Source organism: Cryptomeria japonica, chromosome 8 (assembly GCF_030272615.1).
Source record: "Cryptomeria japonica chromosome 8, Sugi_1.0, whole genome shotgun sequence".
Taxonomy (NCBI): domain Eukaryota; kingdom Viridiplantae; phylum Streptophyta; class Pinopsida; order Cupressales; family Cupressaceae; genus Cryptomeria; species Cryptomeria japonica.
In genome coordinates, this window is record NC_081412.1 from 456,565,803 (window position 1) to 456,588,832 (window position 23,030).

The following is a 23,030-nucleotide window of genomic DNA, read 5'->3' on the forward strand; positions in this document are numbered from 1 at the left end:
AAAGTATATCAAATGGATGTCAAAATTTGCATTCTTGAATGGCAATCTTGAAGAAGAAGTCTATATTGAGCAACTTGAAGGATTTCAACTACATGAAGATGAGAAATTTGTTTGTAGATTGAGAAAAGCTTTGTATGGTCCAAAGTAGGCACCTAGAGAATGGTATTCTGAATTGGATAAGTACCTTCATCAACTAGGTTTCAAAAAAGGAAATACTGATAGCAATTTATATATCAATGTAGATGGAGACAACATGATCATAGTTGTAGTATATGTAGTTGACATCATCTTTTGAGGAAACAGATATTTTCTATGCAAAACATTTGCTGATCAGATGCAGTCCGAGTTTGAGATGTCAATGCTTGGAGAGCAATCATATTTCCTTGGTTTGCGTATTTCTCAGTTAGATGAGGGCATATTCATTTCTCAAACCAAGTATGCCAAAGACATGTTGAAGAAAATTCAAATGGAAGATGGCACACCGGTTAGTACTCCCATGGTGATAGGATGCATATTAAGCAAAGATGATAGGTCACCTAGTGTAGATTAGACCTTGTATAGATCCACGATTGGTAGCTTATTGTATCTCATAACTTGAAGGACTGGTACTGTACATGGTTGAAAGATTCAAGAAGCCCCTAAGCAATATAATGTAAATTTTGTTAGAAGAATCTTCAAGTATCTATGAGGAACACTTACTCATGGCTTATGCTATCCAAAAAAATGAGATTTCACTTTGCAAGCCTATATTGATTTTGATTGGGTAGTATGTGTGGATGATAGGAAGAAAACCAATGATGGAGATTTCTTCGTTTGAGATAGATTGGTCTCATGGTACAACAAGAAGCAAGAGTCCATTTCACTATCAACTATTGAATTAGAGTATATTGCTCCTGCTACATGTTGCTCATAGGTTTTAGGGATGAAATAGGCCTTAAAGGATATTCAAGTATCATTTTAGATTCTATTGCTATTATGTGTGACAACTCAAGTGCTATTAACATTTCCAAGAACCCTATCATGCACTCAAGGATAAAGCACATTAAAATCAAATATCATTTTCTTAGGGAGAAGGTTGTAGAGAAAGAGGTAAAGGGTAATTATGTTCCCACAAGTGAGTCAGTTGCTAACATTTTCACAAAGCCTCTTCCAAAGGACACATTTAAGTATCTAAGATACAAGTTGGGTCTTGTTCCACCATCCTTCAGTAGTCAAATGTACTGTTGAGGTCTATGATTCAAGGAGAGTATACTGTTTTACTACTTTTCATCCTTGAACCTCATGTTTGTCTCAGGCGGACTTCTAAAATTTTTATGAGCAATATTATCATTGTTGTTTATATTGTAATAATGGTTCATCTAATGGACTTTACAAAAAGCAACAATTGTCAGGCCTTTTCCAAGCTGAACATTTTTTAGGGAGAAAGGGAAAACGTAATGTTTGTAGGTCGTGTGCAGGTCCCTTTGCCATTGTTGTCAAAGGGGAAGAATGTTATATATGCATGTTTTGACATGAAAGGAGGAGAAAGAGTTGTCTATGTGCATTGATGTTGTGTGTTGACATCAATACCAAAGGGGGAGATTGTTGGCATTATTGTCATTGATGTCAACAAGTGATGAAAAAAAAATAGATAAATAACAAGTGTTGTAGGTTGAAGAGTTATCATGCAGAGAATCAAGTGTTGTGCAAGTGAAATATCATATCAAGATAACAATAATAATCAAGTGTTGTGCAAGTAATCATATCAAGATAGCAATAACGATCAAGTGTTATCTAGGTGAAGTTGTCATATCGGAATAGCTATGCTGACCAGGTGACCAAGGATGAGTATAAAGGTAGCTTTTGAATGTGGATTGACAATTTTCCACTATGCCGATAGTATAAGCTATTCCAACAAAGGAAAATCATCGGAATAGCATATGTCGATGAACTTTGTCACCATGGAGTTTGTGATCGGAGTAACCTTTGTGAATGAAGGTGAACTGACAGTATGTCATCAGAGTAACTTGTTATGTTGATCTAAAAAAAAATTTCTATGTCGATAGTGATGGTCATATAGATAAGTGGGTGTTTGGTGTGAATTTTATTAGTTCAGAGTAACCTAAAATGATGAAGTCTGTCACTACGGAGTATGCTTTTTAGAATACCCTATGTCGATAAAGGGAGGATGATTGTGTGTCATCAAAATGACTTGTTCGGTCATTCTAGCATATTTATCCTATGTCGATAGTTATGCCTATTCTGATAGGTGGTCTTTTTGGCTTGGAGACTCTTCATTTAGGATAGCCTATGGGGACAGGGGAAAACAGAGGTGAGTTTTTCATCAGAATAACTCATGTCGATGAGGGATAAAGTGCATCAAGTGGTTGACGAGATAAGTTTTGAAGATGGAATAGAGGCAACATGTTAACACGAAACTTATAACTATACAAATGGAGCTTTGAGAAGCCAACTTCGGGATAGCTATAGTGATGAACATTATTTTTTGCAGACTGCATAACATGAAGGTTAGTCTCTACATGGAAACTGACTGATTTGTGCAGTCCGATTGTCCATATGATTCTTCACTGACCTTGAACATCTGAACTGGATAAAGAATAAAAGCACATGTGGATCCTTGGTGGATAGAAAAAATCAGATATGTTGTAGGCAGTGAAGGTGGATCATATAGTCGTCATATCTGTCTAGGTAAATTTATACGAGGACAGTAATCTCATTAATGGTGAACCTTTTGAAGTCTATTGATGAGCTCAAGATTCTTGATAGAGGTAGAATCAGATTTGCAGTACAGATCAAGTTTACTAAAAATAACAACCTTGTGATAGAAAGTAAATCGAACCTAACCCTAAAGGGCGGAAAATAGGACAAGATTATTCAATGCAGATGGATGATCAAAAGAGGGAAATTCAATCTACTATATATAGTATTCAAGAAGGGAAAATTTAGATTACTAAGTCTAGTAATATATGTACTAATCGACCTAAAGATAGATAAAATATATTTAATGTATGCAGCTAGTTTGAAATCTTTTGGTAGATAAGGAATAAGATCGTGTTGAAAAAGAGAACTAACAGTAGGCAGAGCAATCTGATATGATTCGATTGTAGTAGATGAGAAAGAGATTTTTGTGAAACTAAAGATATATCTTGAAGTTGATGGTGTGAGATATATTATGTGTTGAATTGAAGTGTACTGCTGAATAAGATAGACATAGAGAGTTAGAGTGTGAGTAGTTGCAGAAACAAAGTAGTGAGGGTTGTTGTAGCAACAAAAGATTAAGGACAGACAATAGTCTAAGATAGGTGAAGCCAAGGTAGGGTAAGAAGACAAAAGAGTATAGAACAAAGAAGAAGAACAAAGAATTGTTTCTAGAGAACCGATAGGGTGTAATCCTCAAACTTAGAGAGAGTCATTCTGAAGATATCATAATTTTGTAGTGTTACAATATTCATTTGTATCTTGGCTTTATCATTGTAAACCTGAATCTTATTGTATTTTCTCTGAGTGGGTGCTAAGAGCACAGCTTACTACTCCTTTTAGTAGGTGCTCATAAAACTAGGGGTTGGTGCTCCTTGAATTGGTTCTCAAAGTATCAGGGATTGATGCTCCTTGGGTTGATGCCCTAAACATATTGTAAACTATTATTCCCTATGAGTCTAGATTGGAGCAAAAAACTCCAACAAATATTGTCGACAAGGTTTTTCCCACATTGGTTTTCCTCATACATCTGGTATTATGTGAAGTGCTTTTGTGTGTGTGTATTTATGTTGGCATTACATCCTTACAATCTATACACTGAACTTAAAGTTTTAAAATACAATGATTCACCTCCCCCTCTCAATGTCCATTTCTGTTCTTCAAAACTATCAAAGTATTGGGTAAGATTTGGATTGGAGGCTATCGGTTTAGAAAATTATAAAGAAAATATCAAGTTTTTGTTTGACAATAGAATTCAGTCCTCTTCTATAGATAGATTCTTGGATAAATGTCCTTTGTTATTCTACTTGAATAGATACACTGATTTAGAACCCAAGATTTGGGTTCCAATAGATTGTGGACTAAGGAAGGAGACAATATATCATATCTTAAGTATCTAATATTTTTAACTTATAAAACAAAATCCTTATCTTTGAAGATTATGTATCTTAAGAGTATTGGTCTAGGCAGAGAGGACATGGATCAATTCTTTGGCAATTTCCCTGCATTATTGGCCCACAACATTGAAGACAAGCAAAAACCAATGGTTATTGAGTTACAGAGCTTGGGTATCGGAGATAAGATCCTTGCAAAAGCCATTGTGGATGTTTCTTCTTTATGTTCAATGAGAGTAGTGGGGGAGTTGTCAAGGTGTGTTGCATTGCTCAAAAATTTGAAAGGAAGAAAAGCTATAAAAGACATGATTTTTCAATAAGGTCTTATAAAAGGGTATAGGCTACTGAAATAAGGGGTTAAATTTATGACTAAACATAGGATTTCTCATAGGGAAGCTTTGAATTCGTTAGAGAAGGAACCCCATATTATTCTATATGATATACAGCCTATAGAAGAGAAGGTTAACTTTTTGATCAACAATATGGGTTTTCCTATCAAAAACCTATTAAGTGTCCCCAGTTATTTGGGTGTTAATTTTCAAAAATAGATACTTCATCGCCATAAAGTGATTACCTATCTGAGATCCATAGGTGGTCTTAGTGTGGATGTTAACTTGACAGAAATGATGAAACTCACTTGAATTGAATTTTATAATAAATATGTATGACCATGTCCTGACTGTGAAAATTGTATGAAGGAAGACAAAAATCTTGTTCCTAAGTGGAAGAGAAAACAACCATAATTAATTTTCATAACATATGATTTTTCTTTTGTTTTCTTATATATGTTTGGACTTTTAATATATTTATTGTAGCTTTTGGTATTTTTTAGCTATTAATTACAAGAAAATATCAAAATGCAAGCATTCCAATGCTAGGTTATTGCCTCTTTTCTTTTCCACTCTAGAGGCATGCCAAAATGCTAGCAAAATAGCTTTTATTCTTTCACTTCAGAGGCATGCAAAAATCCTACTTAAATGTTTGCTACTCTTCCATTCTAGAAGCCTGCCAATATACTAGGTCACTTTGATGTTCTTCCATCCTAGGGAGTTAAAATAATGTACACCATTGTAGATTTTAAAAGTGTGTACATTCATGCTTTGCACCTATCTTGGCAAGCTTCACCAATAGACCTCTCTCAGACCCCTTTTGACTATTCTAGAGCTTGAAAGAAACAAAAAAATTTCATATCATGGAAGCAAGAGTCCTTGTGTTGTAAACACTCTATCTTATCCGTGCCTATACCTCAATCCCATGGTGAACACTAGTGCAGTGTGTTGGTGCCCCTGGACAATTTAAACTTATTTTTTCACTACCTGTTAGCTCCTTCACCATCCCTAATCCTACTAAATTTTCTTTGATCAATTGATAGACAACACATCTATTTGTTGAAACCATGTATTTTTGGAAAGGTTTGCTCTATCATCACACACTCATTGTATTTGCAAACCTATTATTAAACCTCTTACATAGACCACCAATGCTTCAACACCTCCACATATAGGATCAAACACACACAAAATATAAGTACAACAATCTAAAACACAACAAATAGAGACTTGATTGTGGAAATACCTAAATGTGCCTAAACAAAAAAATTCTATTTCCTTACAAATTTTACCCTCTTTCTTCCTTCTCTCTATCCTATAGGAATATGTCTCATAGGTGCAGGAAAGAATAAATCTACGAATATAAAATAGTTTATATAGAGCAAAGGTAGATTACCCAACTACAAACAAAGAGGGATACTCGACATAGAGCGGCAAGGTCGAGAAAAGGCCTTGGTCAACAATTTAGATAGAGCAGCAAAAGGAGCCCCACTTAGAGACACTTTGAGAGATATCCGGTACTCGGCCAAAGAGGTCAAGTACTACAGATGGTTATATGACAATTTGATCCCTCGAGAGCAAAGACCACTGAGATATGCAACCATGGCTACCACTAGATTAGGATAGAGTCACACTAAGATTGACAGTAGGGTGTGACAACGCCATTATGCTGAGACCCACCTGACAGAGATCTTGGGGCAGGTACATCTGGTGGTGACATAGGTGTTGTGACACCTTCTATATCTAGAGGTAGTCATGCCTGATTGTACCATTATAGATCATTTTTTTATGTACATCTCATATACAGACATGGTATCATTTGTATACTTGACCTTTATTTGAGATTTATATGAGATGAGACAATGATTTTCTTTGGTTCCACATGTGATGCTTATACATGGTAATGTACTTTTTAGATGATGATGCTTATGAATTGCATGATTTCTATTTATATGCTTACATATTTCTTATATGTGATGATTCCTATTCATGAATGCATATGATGTTGTGACTGATTTATGATGATTGTACATGGTTTTTTTGATATATGTATGATGATGCGTGATCTAACATATATGATGATAATGATTTTATAATTTTGTTTTAAATATTTTATGTGTATGTCTACATGATTTTATGGTTATGTATTCAAATTCTTTTAATGTGGTGTGTGCTTTTTATTTGATGAGTGATTTTACGATGATGAGATCTATATTTTTGAAGGTTATATATCCCTATATGATGATGTGTTATGTGTTGTGATAGAATAATGATTACATGGTAAATTCGCTTATGTGATGTTGTTGAAATGCAAGGTAAATGTAAATGATGAATCTTGATAAATGCAAGTAATAATGATACGTTTTTTGAAAGGAAGTTAATGTGTAGAAAACACTTCCTAACACTAATCTAGTGGGGGAGATAGTGTAATTTTTCTTACAAATCTTCTATTATAGAAATAGAAACACATTCATAGAGAGATAATAAACATGCATAAAGATAAACAATGAATACAAGATATATCATGAGAAAAACACTTTCAAGTAAAAACCCCACTCTCCAAAAGTAGAATACTTTGTATTCCAGTAACAAAATCTTACAATACAATGCCACCACTTAGCTTCTTAAATAAGAGTCTACAACTACAACCCACAACTTGGATTAATTTAAGTAGCATAACACTTCACTTATAAAAATTACATATCTAACACTCCTCAAGACTACCTTTTATAGAGAAATACAACTCAAGAGGAAGCTTCTAGATGAAGCATCAAGATTGGGTCATGCATAACATTTGGCCCTATTTTTTGGCCACCAAAAAGAATGCAAATGACACATGTATGTCTCCAAATGACTGCCCATTCAAACCTCCTAAGTTGGGCACTCAAAATTTACTATTTTAAGGTATGATAGATTCTCTTATGCATCTTACAGGTGTCATATCTTACAACACTTACAATTGTAAGAGAACCTTCCATAAATGACTAATTTTATCGTATTCTCTTACAACTCATCATAACCCTCTCCATGTAAAAGGTTTCTCTTGCCACTTGTCCATTATATTATATAATCTATCATAGGTTGGAACTTGTCAAGATCTTCACATGGGATTCCTACCTCAACACGTGTAGTTACATATGTGTCATACAAACATCACGAAGTAGGATGCTACCAAGCCTCTAGATCCCACTAGATGACTAGACATTTGTAGGCAATAACTAAATTAATAAATTAATAAATATATGCATTAGCCAATGCTAGGATTTGCAAAGGCTAAGACACCTTAATACCAACAATTTTTATATTCTAATTATGAGGATGATGATGATAATGATATGTTACTTTAAATGCAAAAATGATGTGTTTTAGGCTAAAAAATGAAATGGTAGTATGATGATAATGATAAATGTAACTACATATGAATGTAATTGATATGAAATATATTGTGGTGATGCAATATAATTATGTAATGTAGGCATTCCATTAGCCAATTGTGTGTGCTCTTTTTGTCATCACTGAGCATTTGAAATGTTGGAAGTTAGTACAAACATCGATGGTATCTTTGAACCATGATGACCTGAGTACAACTTACACGGATTTTGATATTGCAAGATGACACAAGCGTTGAGGTATACTTGAACCAAGATGACCTGAGTGACATTTGCGTAAAACAAATAAGAGTCAACCATTGCATATATGCAAATGTGAGATATCTTCAATGATATGTTTCCAATCACGTCTTGGGATAAATTTGCATAGTACTAATGATTGACTCATAGATAGCAAACAAAAAAAATATCAGACTCCTTCCTTTCCTCTCTAGTTCAAGATATCCTTGAGTTGCTTTGGAGATTTGATAATCCAAAATTCAAGACACAAATAGTCAAATATCATGCCAAAGTAATCAAACTATGATTCAGAATAGATCATCCACCATGTTTAATTTTGAATCAATCCAAAAGTTGAGTATGATTATTGGTTTCAAATGTATTTTCATTTGTTCCACATTGCATTGCATTGGATTCAAATTTTTTTATGTTTGTCATTGAGTTTCATGATCTTTGTTTGCAAGATATGTTTGTGTTCTTGCGGGTGTTGTTTCTTTTAAACCCAAAATGTGAATTGCCACTAGCGAAGTTAGGAGTTTTTGGCTCCTAGCTCTAGGCACAATTATCAATATTAATAAATACACTGATTACTAAGCCATGGTAAGATATTACACAGGTAAACTGGAATAGACAATGAAGGACAGTGACTATACTAAGTGTATCCAAGATTGTACTATTGGTCAATGACCTAGATGAAATGGATACAAAAGGGTATGATACATGTATTGATAGATAGAAGATCTGATCTATAAAAAATAGCACCTATTGCTAGGTTTTCACAACTTTCTTTTAGTGCAGTTTTTTATTTAAAAATATATATTTTCCTTAATTTTTCGCTTTTTATTTTTTATTTTTGGTACTTTTCCATGCATTGGATGACTTAGGTGTAAAAATTATTGAGATAGCTATTGTGGATAGGTTCATAAAACAATTCCCCTTCTAATGTAGATAGATGATATGCCCCCGATCCATAGACTGATATGATGATGAAAGGACCCAACCAGTTTTATTCAAACTTGTCTTTCCTTTCTCAATCCTATTGATTACGGGGATATTCTTTTAATACCAAGCCACCAATTTTAAATTCCCTTGGTTTTACTGTGTGATTGTAGCTACACACATGTATTTTTGTTATCCTTTGAAGTGATGAAAAGCAATTTGATGGAATTCATCCAACAATACTAATTCTTGTAGTCAGTTTACTATGTACTCCTCATTTAGATTGAGTCCTTTCGGTGATACTCTGAGTGATGGAATTTTTACCTCAATGGATAAAATGGTTTCAGTGATACTCTGAGTGATGAAATTTTTGCCTCAATGGATAAAATAGCCTCTAATCTATTTACAAGTCAGTATTGTAATAACCCACCATAATTAACTCAACAAAATTGACCATTTTTTTTTTTTAATTTAACCAATGTGTTCGATTCAATTGTATACTCTAGGCATCCATCCATTTGGGTTAGGCATTCATCCATCCAGGATGTACATCTAACCATATGGGTTAGGCATTTGTCCATATGGGACATAATATTTCATCTATCCAATACAGGATAGGTATCTACCCATCTGGGGTAGGCATCTATCCAATCGGGATAGGCATCTACCAATGCGGTGTAGGCATCTATCCAATCAGGATAGGAGGTGCTCTGGCCAAAGACTTAGACTCATCGGGACCATTCGAGTCCTAAGCCACTCACTAAGTACTACACTCGTATGACAGAAGTGCACCGAGGTTACCATCCTTAGGAGTAATTAAATAACATAATACAAGCTTGAATTCCAACTTGGAATTTGGCTTAAAGCCTCAGGAAGTCAAGCGAATCCATACAAGATTCCTTCCGAGTATACATTGAATAACTTTTTTTCCATTTTAATTATCTTTCAAATTAGGATTCTATTCAATCCTTCTATACCAAGCCTAGACCCCACCCACGAATGCCTGAGTACAAGGGACAACTCCATCCCAAGACTGCCTACATACCTGCTTTGGCACAAGATCAAGGCATAAAGTATGTAGTTCTATTTTCTACTCTATGGTTTGACGTAAATTGATTAGTGGGTACGCAACCCTTTCTAGGGTCAATGTCCCAGATAGTTTCTCTGCGGTTCCTACCCACGGTGGTAGCACTTAAGCAAAGGCTCAAGATGGCCTATTTCTTGTGGCCTAAAACAACTAAATCCTAATTCTTATCATAAGCATCACCCTTGACCAAATTGTCAATCACCAATATCTCTTCAAGATTAAAAACCAATTTCATAAAAGCATTTTACTTAACCAACCCTAAAAGGGGTTTACTATGGTTTCACTCAACGGATGGAAGATCATTTTTAAATTTATCTTATTAAATTATTGATCCAAGGGGGATTACTCGCCCCTTGGATTTTAACTTCCAAGTGTCCCTTATTACTCCCCAATGATTTATAGGGACGATGCCATAGACATCATTGATGTCGCTTTATTAGGCTTTAAGTGCAGTAGTTCAACATGACGACATTACCCGTAAGCGTGACCCAGAGGCACCGTATATACCGAACGCTACTAGGTTTCGATTTTCCAACTTCCTTTGTTTAGTTTTATAACTACGAGCTAAGAAAACATCATACTTGAAACAATTACTAATTGAATGTGCTTAATTTTAATTGATTGAAATAACTATTTGATGAATTACGTAGAATAAAAACCATAATTTGAAATATAACTTGCATAACAATGACCATCATGAAAACTTGCATTTTAATAATTACATGTGTACTTGCATGGGATGATAATGTCAATAAATGTAATTAGTCTATAAGTAATTCGCGTGATATAAGAATAGTGTAACATGCATGATTAAGCAATCCAAAAATAGCGATTAATTTAGACATTCGATTCAAATCATATTAATGTGAATTAATTGCCAAAGGCCAACTAAGTGCCCAAATGGATCTTAAATGGATTGAATAACTCTAGTTAAAAAATATAATTTTAAAAAATTTACCAAAGATAAATTAATTATGAATTTACTACACGATAATCCCCAATATTTATAAATTTTTCTAAGTTAAATTCAATAACTTAAAATTTATACTAAGAAGAGAATTAACATTTCTTAAATTGCAATTATTAACAATTAAACTTAAATTTAAACTAAAGTAATTATTAACAATTCCAAATTGAGAATTTAATATATATATATATATATATATATATATAAGAATGTTTATTTGTGAAAATAAGAACATGAATAAAATAGATAATCAAGTTATCGCAGAGGTAAGTAATTATTTTAAATTGACTTACAGGAAATGAAAATAGGGAGATTTGCTTCAGCAAATAATAATTAGAAATTCATTTCACAGGAAATAAAAATAGAGAGAGATTTGCTTCAGCAATAAACAGATAATTAGGAATTGATTTCACAGGAAATAAAAATAGAGATAGAGATTTGCTTCAGCAATAAACAGAAAATTAGAAATTGATTTCACAGGGAATAAAAATAGAGAGAGAGATTTACTTCAGCAATAAATAGATAATTTGGAAATGATTTCACAGGAAATAAAAATAGAGAGAGATTTGCTTAAGCAATAAACAAAAAATTAGAAATTGACTTCACAGGGAATAAAAATAGAGAGAGAGATTTGCACAAAGAGATTTATATAACCAAATATATGAAATAAAAATAATATTAATGTAAACAATGAGAATAAATATTCATTCACAAGAATGCATATCACAGGGAGAGATTTATACTCATTTTGCACAAAGAGATTTATATAACCAGATATATGAAATAAAATAAAAAAATATAAATGTAAACAATGAGAATAAAGATTTATTCACAAGAATGCATAACACAGGTAGAGATTTATACTCTTTTTGCATAGAGAGATTTATATAACTAGATATATGAAATAAAAAAATTATATTAATATAAACAATGAGAATAAAGATTTATTCACAAGAATGCATATCACAAAGAGATATTTATACTCTTTTGCATAGAGAGATTTATATCTTATTATCCAGCATTTTATGTTCGAAGGGAAGTAAAAAAAAAAAGAATTACATTTAAATTTTCAATCTAGCAAGATCTGATATTTTCTAAGAAATTTAAACAAATAATAGCTATCTTTCACATGCAAGCAAGATCTGATATTTCTTTTCTAGAAAAAAAACAATTAAACAAATAAATAAGCTATCTTTTCAATATTATCACAAAAGAAAATTTTATAAAGGAAGATCTAGAAGCTATATTTTGGATAATACCATTTTCTCATATGGGAATGTGAAATAACAAGAGGAGAACCTGGCTTATCGAAGTTCGATGTTGAATCCAACCTTCTAACTATCCTCCTTAGATCCTTCCTTGCCACTTGAGAGAAATCTTTCAAACAATAACTTAACAAATCTTGCAATGAAAATGAGACTACCAAGAAGATCCTACTACTAAAAACTTGGGAAATTTTCTTCAAAACCTAATCAACTCCTTTCTTTGAACTTGCATATAATTTTATAAGAAAAATCCCTCAATTCCACTATCTAGAGAATTTAATTAAAAAAAGAGATTCTTTTTCAGTATTGGACTCATGCAAATTGATTAAAAACTTAGTGGGGGAGTTACATGCAAGGTGATGGAGATTCCTCTAGAAGCTTCCAATTCCTCCTACAACATGTGCCATAATTGGGAGTGGAAATAAATAAAATAAAAATAATACTTTCTGAATTATATTCTCCAAGTGTGTGTGTGTGTCTATTTTATTCCTTTATAACATTTATTCAATCATTTTAAATAGTTTAACCAAAAACTATAAAATAAAATTGTATCAAATCCAAAGAGTGATAAAGGAGGGTTGTGACATCCTCCCCCCCTTAATTTGTGCATTGTCCCGATGCACTTATTGAATGTATCCAAAAGAGTCCATAGTTCATGATTAGCTTAAAACAAAAAAAGAAACAACTATTGCATTTCCTTAGTATCCTCCCACATGGCATTCGTTTCATCATACTGATTCCATTGCACTTTGCATTGATCAACCTCTCTGTTGCGCAATTGGCACTAGCGCCTCTCCAATATTTTGAATGGCTCTATCATTATTCCTCCCATTTCCTGGACCTATAAAGCATCCCAATTCAAAATGTGTTTCTCATCAGGTAAATACTTTTTAAGAAGAGATACATGGAAGACATCATGGATTCGGCTCAACTGGGGAGGTAAGGTCAACCGGTATGCAACTGGATTAATCCTTCCCAATATTTCAAGAGGCCCAACATAACGAGGTGCAAGCCCAAATCTTATGGAACTCTTGTGTGGCCTAACCCTTAGGAAGACTTTCTCTCCCACCTCAAACTCCCTTGGTGTTTTGTTCTTGTCTACATAACTTTTCTGCCTATCTGAGGCTTCCTTCAATCTTTGCCTAATTTCCTTAGTTTTCCTCTCCATCTCTTTCAACATATCTAGTCCAACAATCACTCTATCTTCAAGACTATTCCAACTCAAAGGTGTTCGACATGGTCTACAATACAAAGCTTCGAAAGGTGCCATTCCCAAAGATGTTTGATATGTATTATTATAAGCAAACTCTACCAGAGGTAGGTACTCTTCCCATTTCTTCTGTTGGTCCATGCAGTACATGCGAAGTAGGTCTCCCATAATCTGATTTGTCCTTTCTATCTGACCGTCGATTTTAGGATGGTATGCAGTGCTTTGGGTTCCCAGAGCTGTTTGAAGAGTTGTCCAAAACCTTGAAGTGAATCTAGCATCTCTATCTGATATGATTTTCTATGGTATTCCATGCAACCTAATTATTTCCTAAACAAAGCACCTAGCCCAGGTAGGTGCATCATCCTTCAGATTCCCTGGTATAAAGTGTGCCACCTTAGTGAGTTTGTCAATTACCACCATTATTGCATCATGCCTAGAAGGTGACATGGCAACCCTTGCACAAAATCCATGCTAATAACTTGCCATTTGTGTTGAGGTACATCATGTAACTGTAATAATCTAGCTGGATGTCCATGTTCTGCCTTTACTCTTTGACACTTCAAACATTTAGCCACATACTTGACTATGTCATTCTTCATCCCTTGCCAAAAGTATAACTTCTTTAGATCTGCATAAAGTTTGTTAACTCCCGAGTGCCCTGAATAAGGGGCATTGTGAGCCTCCGACAAGACTACTTCCCTTAAGTTCCTTGAATTAGGAATATAGATTCTATTATTGAATATGAGAAACCCATCTTCGTCTAATGTATACCCTTCAATCTTAGGATCAGTTGGGTCATGTTCTAAAGTCAATTTGACTTGCTCATACCATGGGTCATGTCCCTGCTCATCCATCACTTGCCTTTTGAAAGAAGTTTTGAATGTTGCTATAGTCATCAAGTGTCTCCTCCTACTTAAGGCATCTACCACCCTATTTTCCTTCCCCTTAACATGTTCAATTTCAAAATCATATTCACTTAGAAACTCTAGCCACCTTCTTTGTCTGGAATTTAAGTGGGGTTGGCTAAAGATGTACTTTAGTCCTTGGTTATCTGACTTTAACTCAAAGGGCTTCCCTAGTAAGAAGTGTCTCCATTTTTGTAGGGCATGCACAATCACTACCAACTCTAAGTCGTGGGGTGCATAATTGACTTCATGAGTCTTTAGTTTTCTGGATTCATAAGCCACTACCCCTTCATCTTGGACAAGTACTCCTCCTAAACCTTCAATAGAAGCATTAGTTACGACTGTGAAGTGTCCATTCAGATCTGGCACCTTTAGAATGGGTGTTGAGGTTAGTTTTCCCTTCAAGATTTGGAATGCCTTATCACTATGTTCTGTCCACACAAACCTTTTACCCTTCCTTTGTAATGAGGTGATGGGGTTTGCTATCTTAGAGAATCCTTCCACAAACCTCCTATAGTACCCTGCTAGCCCCATAAAGCTTCTTACCACTAAAACATTTATAGGGATTGGCCATTCTACTATTGCCTTTATCTTATCTGGATCAACTTCTATTCCTTCCTTAGATATTATATGCCCAAGGTAGTGAATCTTTTCCTCGAAGAAGGCACATTTTGACAATTTCCCATGTTCTCTCAACCTTTGCAAAACAATTTGTAGGTATACTAAATGTTCTTCCTCATTCTTAGAGTAAATCAATATGTCATCCAAAAATACCAAAACAAATTTATCCAAGTAGTCATGGAGTACACTATTCATTAGGTTCATAAATGTAGCTGGGGCATTGGTTACACCAAAAGTGACTACTGTGAATTCATAATGCCCATATCTAGTCCTGAAAGCTGTTTTTGGATGTCTTCCTCCTTAATTCTGAGTTGATGGTACCCTGACTAGAGGTCTATCTTTGAGAAAACTGCTGCTCCTTTCATTTGGTAAAAAATATTCTCTATGCGAGGTAAGGGACACCTATTCTTTATTGTGACCTTGTTCAACATCCTATAGTCAATGCATAGTCTTAAGGTTCCATCCTTCTTTTTAACAAATAAGATTGGCGCTGCCCATGGTGATACACTTGGCCTTATTAATCCCTTAGCTAAGAGTTCCTCTAGTTGCATTTTGAGCTCTTGTAATTGAGTTGTGTTCATTCGATAAGGTGTCCTTGACACTGGTTCAGCTCCCAGTAGTACGTCGATAGAAAAGTCAAACTTCCTTTTAGGGGGTAAGCCGGGTAATTCTTCTGGAAAAACATCCTTGAATTCTTTTAAGAAAGGGGTATTTTCAAAGGTTGGTGTATTTTCCTCTTTTCCTTCATCAATTTCAACCATATAGATTAAGCCTCCTCTTCTCCTTTCCTTCTTTAATTTCTTGGCTGAGATGGTTTCCATATTAATGGGTTTAAACTTTCCTTGGATTTGACCCTTTCCCCCCCATCATACAAACATTTAATAATTTTGTTATAGCAATCTACATTAGCTTGATGGTCTATTAACCAACTCATTCCAATAATTATATCATACAATCCTAGGGGTGCCACATAGAGGTTTACCCTTGTTTCAAACTCAGGAAATTGTACCCTTGCCCTCGGCAACACTTAGTTACTTCCCTAGCCATTCTAGGGGTTTACCTGAAAGTTAAATGATGTAGTTAGTTCTTGATTTAGGATTTTAAGATTTAATTTCTACCATTGCAAAACATTCCCTTAGTTGTATAAATTGAAGTGAGCACAAGGCCTAGATTTGAACCTTTGCTCTAATACCACATGTAATAACCCACCATAATTAACTCAACAAAATTGACCATTCTTTTTTTTTTAATTTAACCATTGTGTTTGATTCAATCACATACTCTAGGCATCCATCCATTTGGATTAGGCATCCATCCATCCGGGATGAGCATCTAACCATATGGGTTAGGCATTTATCCATACGGGACATAAGATTTCATCTATCCAATACAGGATAGGCATCTACCCATATGGGGTAGGCATCTATCCAATCGGGATAGGCATCTACCAATGCAGGGTAGGAATCTATCCAATCAAGATAGGAGGTGCTCTGGCCAGAGACTTAGACTCATCGGGACCATTTGGGTGCTGAGCCACTCACTATGTACTACACTCTTATGACAGAAGTGCATCGAGGTCGCCGTCCTTAGGAGTAATTAAATAACATAATACAAGCTTGAATTTCGCCTCAGAATTTGGCTTAAAGCCTTAGGAAGTCAAGCGAATCCATACGAGATTCCTTCCAAGTATGCATTGAATTACCTTTTTTTCCATTTTAATTATCTTTCAAATTAGGATTCTATTCAATCCTTCTATACCAAGCCTAGACCCCACCCACGAACACCTGAGTATGAGGGACAACTCCGTCCCAAGACTACCTACATACCCGCTTTGGCATGGGATCAAGGTGTAAAGTATGTAGTTCTATTTTCTACTCTATGGTTTGATGTAAACTGATTAGTGGGTAGGCAACCCTTTCTAGGGTCAATGTCCCAGATAGTTTCTTTGCGGTTCCTACCCACGGTGGTAGCGCTTAAGCAAAGGCTCAAGATGGCCTATTGATTGTGGCCTAAAACAACTAAATCCTAATTCTTATCATAAGCATCACCCTTGACCAAATTGTCAATCACCAATATCTTTTCAAGATTAAAAGTCAATTTCATAAAAGCATTTTACTTAACCAACCCTAAAATGAGTTTACTATGGTTTAACTCAACGGATGAAAGATCATTTTTAAATTTATCTTATTAAATTATCAATCCAAGGGGGATTACCCGCCCCTTGAATTTTAACTTCCAAGTGTCCCTTATTACTCCCTGATGATTTATAGGGATGATGTCATAAACGTCGTTGATGTAGCTTTATTAGGTGTTAAGTGTAGTAGTTCAATACGATGGCATTACCCATAAGCGTGACCCAGAGGCACCGTATATACCGAACGCTACTAGGTTTTGGTTTTCCAACTTCCTTTGTTTAGTTTTCTAACTACAAGCTAAGAAAACATCATACTTGAAACAATTACTAATTGAAAGTGCTTAATTTTAATTGATTGAAATAACTACTTGATGAATTATGCAGAATAAAAACCATAATTTGAAAGATAACTTCCATAACAATGACCATCATGAAAACTTGCATTTTAATAATTACATGTGTACTTGCATGGGGATGATAACGTCAATAAATGTAATTAGTCTATAAGTAATTTGTGTGATATAAGAATAGTGTAACATGCATGATTAAGCAATCCAAAAATAACGATTAATTTAGACATTCGATTCAAATCATATTAGTGTGAATTAATTGCCAAAGGCCAAGTAAGTGCTCCAATGGATATTAAATGGATTGAATAACTCTAATTAAAAAATATAATATAATAAAAATTACCAAAGATAAATTAATTATGAATTTACTACACAATAATCCCCAATATTTATAAATTTTTCTAAGTTAAATTCAATAACTTAAAATTTATACTAAGAAGAGAATTAACATTTCTTAAATAGCAATTATTAACAATTAAACTTAAATTTAAACTAAAGTAATTATTAACAATTCTAAATTACAAATTTAATATATATATATAAAAGAATGTTTATTTGTGAAAATAAGAACATGAATAAAATAGATAATCAAGTTATCGCAGAGGTAAGTAATTGTTTTAAATTGACTTCACAGGAAATGAAAATAGGGAGATTTGCTTCAGCAAATAATAATTAGAAATTGATTTCACAGGAAATAAAAATAGAGAGAGATTTGCTTCAGCAATAAACAGATAATTAGGAATTGATTTCAAAGGAAATAAAAATAGAGAGAGATTTGCTTCAGCAATAAACAGAAAATTAGAAATTGATTTCACAGGGAATAAAAATAGAGAGAGAGAGAGAGATTTACTTCAGCAATAAATAGATAATTAGGAATTGATTTCACAGGAAATAAAAATAGAGAGAGATTTGCTTCAGCAATAAACAAAAAATTAGAAATTGAATTCACAGGGAATAAAAATAAAGAGAGAGATTTGCTTTAGCAATAAACAGATAATTAGAAATCACAGAGGTAGGAAAAATACTTTTAATTGATTTCACATAATCAGGAATTTAATATTCATAGAGAGATTTATACTCCTTTTGCATAGAGAGATTTATATAACTAGATATATGGAATAAAAATAATATTAATGTAAAAAATGAGAATAAAGATTTATTCACAAGAATGCATATCACAGGGAGAGATTTATACTCTTTTTGCACAGAGAGATTTATATAACTAGATATATGAAATAAAAATAATAATATAAATGTAAACAATGAGAATAAAGATTTATTCACAAGAATGCATAACACAGGGAGAGATTTATACTCTCTTTGCACAGAGAGATTTATATAACCAGATATATGAAATAAAAAAATTATATTAATGTAAACAATGAGAATAAAGATTTATTCACAAGAATGCATATCATAAGGAGAGATTTATACTCTTTTGCACAGAGAGATTTATATCTTATTATCTAGCATTTTATGTTCAGAGGGAAGTAAAAAAAAAGAATTACATTTAAATTTTCAATCCAGGAAGATCTGATATTTTCTAAGAAATTTAAACAAATAATAGCTATCTTTCACATGCAAGCAAGATCTGATATTTCTTTTCTAAAAAAAAACAATTAAACAAATAAATAAGCTATCTTTTCAATATTATCACAAAAGAAAATTTTATAAAGGAAGATCTAGAAGCTATATTTTGGATAATACCATTTTCTCATATGGGAATGTGAAATAACAAGAGGAGAACCTGGCTTATCGAAGTTCGATGTTGAATCCAACCTTCTAGATATCCTCCTTAGATCCTTCCTTGCCACTTGAGAGAAATCTTTCAAACAATAACTTAACAAATCCTGTAACGAAAATGAGACTACCAAGAAGATCCTACTACTAAAAACTTGGGAAATTTTCTTCAAAACATAATCAACTCCCTTCTTTGAACTTGCATATAATTTTATAAGAAAAATCTCTCAATTCCACTATTTAGAGATTTTAATTAAAAAAAGAGATTCTTTTCCAATATTGGACTCATGCAAATTGATTAAAAACTTAGGGGGGGAGTTACATGCAAGGTGGTGGAGATTCCTCTAGAAGCTTCCAATTCCTCCTACAACATGTGCCATAATTGGGAGTGGAAATAAATAAAATAAAAATAATACTTTTTGAATTATATTCTCCAAGTGTGTGTGTGTGTGTCTATTTTATTCCTTTATAACATTTATTCATTCATTTTAAATAGTTTAACCAAAAATTATAAAATAAAATTTGTATCAAATCCAAAGAGTGATAAAGGAGGGTTGTGACAAGTATGATGTGGCTCCTATTGGTGTACAGATGATAGTTCTATTAGAAATCAAATTCCACATGGAAACAAAATTGACAACAAGAATCTGCATGGCGACAATAATAAGAAGTAGAAAAAGCAATCCAAAAGACACAAGATGAGGAATGTGCACAATGACAAAAATAATTTGTCATCCGAAAAAAAGTAGAGTAAAAATTTTTATGAGAAATTCCATAAACTACAATATAGGTTTGACAGAGACTCAAATGAATGGGAATGGGATACTTGTTCTGATGTAACTGAATACATTGATATAGATGTAGTTCATACCTATATACTCATACTCTACAAAGGAGAAGGCTCGGGGTCTCATTCATATAATTTGGTCTGAATATGTGGTTAGTCACTAGTACCGCCTGACACGTTCAAATAGATTAGTGTGGTATGGGATTGACATCTTCTCATCAAAGCTCAAATTCACCAATAACATAAAGGCAAGTGTGCAAATGAATATTCTTTTTCACTTTTTACCTTTTTAAGGGGTTTAAAGGGGTTAATAATTGGGAATTTATTTGTCTCCCTTTTTCACGATTATTAACCTAACTAATATCAATTTTTTTTGGGAGATGAATCAATCTGCACATATCCAACAATTTCACATTGTCAACATTATCAATATCATCAATTCCACTTCATGAAGGCCAGCATTGGCCACATTGGTTTACACATGGCTAAAAGAGAAGGCTTTAGAAAAGTCTGGTTGGAGTCTGTCTCGCTCAACATTGTCAATTGTTTGAATGGATGTATGGATCCTAGCTAGATGATATCTAATCTGATCAAGGATTACTGGGATATAATAAATGAGTTGGGAAAATTCAAAATTTTGTACATATAACGAGAACGCAAAAAAACGACGGATCTACTGGCCAATCTAACGGTGGCTACATGGCTACTAAATGGTGGAGTAGTAGGGACTAATTCCCCAAAAACGTGTGTAATCTAGCTCATTATGATTACACCCACTTGCGCTAATCAATTATCTTTAATCGTGATTTGATGGAGTTGATAGGAAAATGAGTCCTTTTTGTTTTCCCTAATCGAAGATCTAGAAACTTCACTTATGCCTGGATTTTTTGTCTTATTGTGTGGCCCATTTTCTGCTACTATTTGGATTCTTTTTTGGTGTGGTCCATTACCTACAACTGTTTGAATACTTCTCTGGTGTCACCCATTTTCTGTTGTTCAGAAAATCGAAGCATAATCGGTGGGGACAAGAATAGGCAAGAACTGTCTACTTGTGAGAAATGGAAGAAAAATAAGGAAGTGTGGTAGGAAATTGTTGATGGGGGAATTATCCCTTTCTTGGATAGGCTTCATGGCCCTTCTCTTCTCACAGAGTCCTTTGTCAATGGGTGGAAGAAAGGGTTCTTGAGGGCTTATGGAGCTGAGTATCAGCTTGATGAGACCCTGGTGGTGATGGTCACTAGTCTGGTGATAAATGGTAGAAGTTTCTATAGAGACAGGAAAATAGGGGACATGGACTTGATGAATTTCTTTGACAAAGACAACGAGAGCTCAAGAGTTACCAAGATGGTCGATGGCAGCTACAATAGGAAAGATCTTATGGCGCGCTAGGAAAACATGGCCGTGTTCATCATGAGACATATTATGCTCGATGGCAGATATGCCAGCATGTTTTCCTATCATTTTACCTTTTTGAATCATTTTAGGCATGGTAAAATCATTTCTGTTCCTTTCTATCTGACCTCCTCTTTAGAAAATAGTCTTGGAAAAGATATGGAGAATCCAAACAATCTTGTTCTCCATGAAGGGCTTATTTTTCTCATCATGGAGTATGCTAAGACCCTTGAAGTGGAGCCCTCTCTAACTAAGAAAGGCCAACAGACTAATATTCAGAATATCTCTGAGTCAGAAATGGATTTGGAGGATAGTGGGGGTGCTATTTCTTTTGACGACCCTGATTATAAGCCCGTAAAAGAAGGGGAGATGATGGTCACCCTTGGGATGTTTAGTAGTAAGAATCCTCCCAAATGGGCAGCCAACAAATATAAATCCACCAACAAACTGATTTCTAAGGCCGAGCCCCTTTCTAAAAAGAAGAAGCTTGTGGCTAAGGACTATGGTCTGAATACTTTGAATTAAGAAATTAAATTGGACATTCCAATCAACATCCTAAAAGAAAAATAGGGGACCATGGCCAAAGATAAGAATAGTGGGATATAGAGGACTGGTAATCTAACGAACTTGGTGATGGAAGATACTAGAAGTGAGGAGAGCTGCTAGAAGTGGGAGGAGTGAGAAATTGATACCATCAAAGTGGGGGTTAAGGAGATTATTTATATCTTCACTACCTCCCCTGAGCCCACCAAATCTGAGAAACTCATGATTATGACCCAGAAGCTCTCCCAGGATGTCAAGGTGATAAAATGAAATCATGAACAAAGAATTAAAAAGGTGGAATAGTCTATGGTTGACATAAGAAAAGAAGCCATGAACAACAGTATAGAGGGGCTCGAAAAGATCACTGCCATGGTTGCGGAATATAGATCCTTCCATAGTGAACCAAAGAAAGATCTTGGAGGTGTAGATTTTTCTATTGGAGACAAAAAAACCACTAGTCCTAGTTCCAGAACCAGAAGCAGGAGCAACAACAAGGGTACCTCCAGATTCATCATGGAGGAACTACAGGAAATCAACAAGATTTCTATCCAGAAGAACAAAGAGTTGGTGCACTCTCTTAATTGAGTGTTTTTCTTTTCTTTTGTCTTTTTGTCTGCATCTCTTTTGCTTTCGTGACTAATATGGGGTGCTCCCCTGTTTTACTATTGGTTTATGTCTATTTGGCTGATAGCCAATTTTTGTAAAACTTTTGGTTTTGGGTCCATGTAAAACCCATTTATCTTTATCAAAAACATAATCATAAAATAGAAAAAATTAAAAGTTGACCAAATTTCTTACATACCAAAACTCCTTGATTCATCTCCCTATCTGGGTATGTGTAGGATCATGGTGTGCCAAAATAGGCCCTTAAGTGGCAATGAAATTTCAAAACATTATTTTAAAAATATGTAAGAAGAGAATATATAGAAAATTGAATGTAGTTTCTAAGCTACTAGTTTTTTTTTGGAAAAAAAATCCTATTTGATGAAAATTTTAAATTTCATTGTAGTGGTACTAAAATTTCAGGAAAAAAATAATGAAGTAGATGTATTTCTAACCACT